The sequence below is a fragment of the Scylla paramamosain genome, chromosome 41 (genome assembly GCF_035594125.1).
Source record: "Scylla paramamosain isolate STU-SP2022 chromosome 41, ASM3559412v1, whole genome shotgun sequence".
NCBI lineage: Eukaryota > Metazoa > Arthropoda > Malacostraca > Decapoda > Portunidae > Scylla > Scylla paramamosain.
In genome coordinates, this window is record NC_087191.1 from 7949467 (window position 1) to 7954466 (window position 5000).

The following is a 5000-nucleotide window of genomic DNA, read 5'->3' on the forward strand; positions in this document are numbered from 1 at the left end:
ACGTTGGTGGAGCTGGTATTGTGTCAACGTCAACACGGCAAGTGAGCGGCGGCAGCACGCGACCCGTGCCAGGCCACGCGCTTCACACGTAACTCTTGGGGTTTGATGAATTTATTTTTATTAGGTGTCTTCTGTCCTTCGCAAGCGCCTCGGAAACAGACATTTTCAGATGTATTCCTTTCCCGCAGGTCTCCTGGAAGCCTCGAAGCCCCGAGCCGCAAACTTCCGAGGCTCTCAGGAGACTTTCTCGGAGAAATAGGCGGGCAGCGGGGAGGACCGAAAGATACAGCCACTCTCGGGCAGCGATGCAAACGTGTTGGCTGTAAACAAGCCGATGTGCGTGTATTTTCAATAAAATATCGAGCATACAGAATTATCTGCAAACGAGTCACTCGTGGGTGAAAGCTATTATTAAAACCGTGAAGCGTAAATTGCTTCAAATTAAGTGAATAATAACATTTGCTTACAACAGTGGCTATCAGCCGGACACTGCTACGGGAGGGGACGCGAGCACAGGGCGGGAGGGGGAAAAAAATCACGGAAAATCACGGATTCACTGGCTATTAGTACAAAGAAGATGCATCTATCTATCTATCTATCTATCTATTTATCTATCTATCTATCTATCTATCTATCCATTTATCTATTTATCTATCTGATTCTATCTATCTATCGATTGTGGCATAATTGGGGAAGGGGTTGAGTTAGTAGCACAAGGAGTACGAGGGGCCCAGCTGCATTGAAGCATCTTTGGGGTGGTCCAGCCAGCAAAAAATTGAGAACCATAGGCTTACAATGAGCGTGGAACGTCAAGCTTTCCAGCGGCGTGCGGCATTCTGGTAGGGCAGGTAAAGGTGTCTGAATGGCCTTCCTGTCTTGGGCCACGACTTCCAGCACATCATTGTGTTCTGGTACAATGCCATAATGCAGCGTGAGGTCATGACTGATACAATCAATTCATGCTAAAATACTCTGCAGAGTGGCCTGTATTTAAGAACATAAGAAATAAGGGAAGCTGCAAGAAGCGACCAGGCTTACACGTGGCAGTCCCTGTATGAAATATACCTACCTATTTCCACCTATCATCCCCATCCATACACCCGTCTAATCTTCTCTTAAAGCTCCCTAATGTCCTAGCACTAACAACATGATTACTGAGTCCGTTCCACTCATCTACCACTCTATTTGAGAACCAATTTCTTCCTATCTCCTTTCTAAACCTAAATTTTTCAAGCTTGAACCCGTTATTTCTTGTTCTGTCCTGGTTGCTGATCCTAAGAATTTTGCTTACATCTCCCTTGTTATAACCCTTATACCACTTAAAGACTTCTATCAGGTCCCCTCTTAACCTACGTCTCTCTAAAGAATGTAAATTTAACAGCTTCAACCTCGCCTCGTAAGGAATACTCCTCATCCCCTGTATCCTTTTAGTCATTCTCCTCTGTACTGATTCTAATAGACCTATATCTTTCCTGTAATGTGGGGACCAGAACTGTACAGCTTAATCTAGATGAGGTCTGACCAGCGCCAAGTATAACTTTAATATTACTTCCGGCCTTCTACTTTTAACACTCCTAAAAATGAATCCTAGTACCTTATTTGCCTTGTTTCTGGCCTCTATGCATTGTTTTTCCTAGACGGAGTTCAGAGCTAACTATAACTCCTAAATCTTTCTCGTACCCTGTACCTACCAGAGTTTCGTTGTTTAATGTGTACCTACTGTGTGGGTTTCCTCTACCTACGCTAAGTACTTTGCATTTGTTGATATTAAACTACATTTGCCATCTGTCCATCCATTCATTCATCCTATCTAAATCTGCCTGCAAGGCGATGCCATCTGATTCTGACCTAATCAATCTACCTATCTTTGTGTCATCCGAAAATTTATTAACATCACTATTAATTCCACCATCCAAGTCATTGATATATATTAAAAACAACAATGTCCCTAATACTGATCCCTGTGGCACCCCACTAATTACATGACCCCACTCGGATTTAGAGCCGTTTATTACAACTCTCTGTCGCCTGTGCACAGGTGATGAAGCAGGACAGTCTGAAGAAGCGATACACGGGATAGAACGTTCCCTTAACATGGCGGAATCTGTGGACCGGGGCGAGGGACCTCACTCTCGCCTCTGTGAATGACCTGTGACCTGGACAGCTGCTAGACGTGCTACCTACTTCACAGTTTCCCCTTGCTCCACAATCGCTAATAATGGACCATATTTCGTTATATTATAATACTTGCAATCTGTCTAGACGGATCAAGATAGCACAGGGATACCTAAGAGATGAAACACACCCAAAACACGGAAGCAGTGTGAAAATACCAGCAAAGAGACGCCTTGACATTTCATTTCATAACTGCCGTATGTACACCACCATGCAGCAAGTTTTGCTAGTCATATTTGGCAAACATCAGGCATCATTTGGACCCGGAATGTCTTAATGTGTGCCTGTTCTTTAAATGTAACAACCATTTAACAAGAATAACCAATGTGTCTACCTGTTTCTTTCCTTTGATCAGAAAAAAGCAAAGAATCGGCTCTATATGACTACTTTTATTCTACTGACAATATCACAAGACCTGGAAGACCAGCCATTCATTTCTAAATACCATAAACTTCAAGGAGCGAGTGGTTAAGGCTGCTGCAGTCTCTGTGAGGGACACATTACCAATGAACTGTACGACACTCTTTCCTTTGGCAGCACGCCAGGCAGCTCCACCGGTCTGTTCTTCAGTGGTCAAATAGGCGGAGCTCCGAGAAGCTAGAATTTGAGGCTCCTTGGAGAGCTTATTATGTAAATAGCACATATTTTACTGATATTACTTCAAATTGTATTATAAACACAATTGTCACACTACTTAAGGTACGATCACACTTGCTGTTGTTAACGCTAGACTGGCTTTTGTTTTCCCTGGCTTGACAGTAATACGAGTAGCTGTCTGGTAACGCCACTCGCCAAGTCCGCTAGCGGAATCAGCTGATCATAACAACACAAACCGCTATGGAGGAAGCACTCCTTGGATTCACTCTCTCCACAGTTACTCTCGTCATTTGTTTTTAACAGTGAGGACTCAAAGAAGAAAAAATGAAACAAAAGTGGATAAGACCAGTGAAGCTGACGTGACATGTTGTCGGCATTGTGAACACAGATTTGTTGTGCTTGCATGCCGCCGAGGTAATACGAGGACCGAATGCTACATTTCCATCAAATTAAAATTTTTATTTGGGAGTTTTCTTGTATTACCGTCTGTTTTTTTTTTTCTTTTCATTGAAAGTTTTTAAAATGCAATATTTTTTTGTTGCACATATGCTGAATAAACGATAGTTTCTTAATATCTCCCACGTGTCTACTGCTGCCGCTACAGCGATAGCAGTGCAGCACCACACGCCAGGGAAACTGATCGTACGGCTAACTCAAAGCAGCAAGAACCAGCAGCTGTACTGCAACCACACCAACTTGGTACCCGGGGTGTTGCCTGTACCTCTTCGCGCTGTTGCCACCTCAACCCCTTCTTTATCTTCTTCTTCTTCTTCTTCTTCTTCTTCTTCTTCTTCTTCTTCTTCATCTCCTTCTGAACCCTATTGCCATTCATCCACCCATTTATCTCATTGATCATCCTTTCTTTCCCTTCCTCTTCCTCTCCCCTCTCCCTCTCTCTCTCTCTCTACCATTACCTCTCCCTCTCTCTCCCTCTCCCTCCCTCTCTCCTTTACTGTGAATATATATATTTTTGCAGCCATGACAGGAAATATTGAAAGATATTGCCAGGGAGAGAGAGAGAGAGAGAGAGAGAGAGAGAGAGAGAGAGAGAGAGAGAGAGAGAGAGAGAGAGAGAGAGAGAGAGAGAGATCCTAAATTTATGAGTTTGTATCACCACCACCACCACCACCATCATCACTACTACTACTACTGTTACTACTACTACTACTACTACTAAGAAAGAGAACAAAGAGGGAGAGAGAGAGAGAGAGAGAGAGAGAGAGAGAGAGAGAGAGAGAGAGAGAGAGAGAGAGAGAGAGAGAGAGAGAGAGAGAGAGAGAGAGCGGGCGGACTGGAGGGGGAGCGGGGAAGGTTCTCGGGGCTGTCTCACACTCTACGGTGCTGCCTACCCGCGTTTCATTACCACCACCCCCTTTCAAAAGTCTATCCGTGTTAGCGCTTTTATCCTGCTATTCACTGGGGAGCGTATGGGCGAGGATAGTACCTAAATACCTCTTCTTTATTATGTACTAGAGATTTTTATATTATCTCCAAGGAATTTTGAGTTATTTGAAGGGAAAGTTTTGGATAGAATGTGTAATATAGTAGATGCATAGTTTTCTGTTGGTGATGTTCGCTTCTCTTTCGCCTTGTGTTGTGTTTTTCCTTCGTTTCCTCGTGTTACTTGGTGTTCTAATGGAGAATTTTCATCTTTATTTATATTTTCACTAGTTTTATGTATGTTTTTTTATTTATTTTTGTATTAAGGTAGATTTAAGACATGTTACTCTTCCTGGTTGCTATAGATTCATTTTTTTGGTTTTAAGTATGTTATTATTATTATCATTGTTATATTTATAGTAGTAGTAATAGTAGTAGTGGCCAGGATTCGAACCCATGCGTCGGAGAACCCCCTCGGGCCCCAAAGCTAGCTACACTAAACACAATAATTCATTAAAAAGAAACATAGGGAATGGTCACTCCAGGAATCATTGTTACCAGACACTTGAGAAGCAGTCTGGTAACACTTGCTCATCCATTCATCCAGCCATCCAGCCATCCACTCTTCCATTCACCCATACATCCATCCACTTATCCACCCATCTACCCGTCCATACATCCATCCATACATACATACATACATACATACATACATACATACATACATACATACATACATATATACATACATACACTCATTCATCCACTCATCCCTCTATCTACTCATTCATCAATCCATCCATCTATCCTTGAAAATTGTTTCCCAAATGTTTCCTAGTGTGTAGAAG

The 5000-nt window shown here is 42.7% G+C and overlaps 2 protein-coding genes across 2 annotated transcripts in view; one reads left to right on the forward strand and one right to left on the reverse strand.

Annotated features, from left to right (window-relative positions):
- LOC135092959 (uncharacterized) overlaps positions 1-5000 on the reverse strand; it is a 19396-nt gene that overhangs the window by 14061 nt on the left and 335 nt on the right. The gene's annotated exons all lie outside the window — the stretch shown is intronic.
- The window catches only part of LOC135092906 (uncharacterized), a 17476-nt gene that overhangs the window by 1304 nt on the left and 11172 nt on the right, over positions 1-5000 (forward strand). The gene's annotated exons all lie outside the window — the stretch shown is intronic.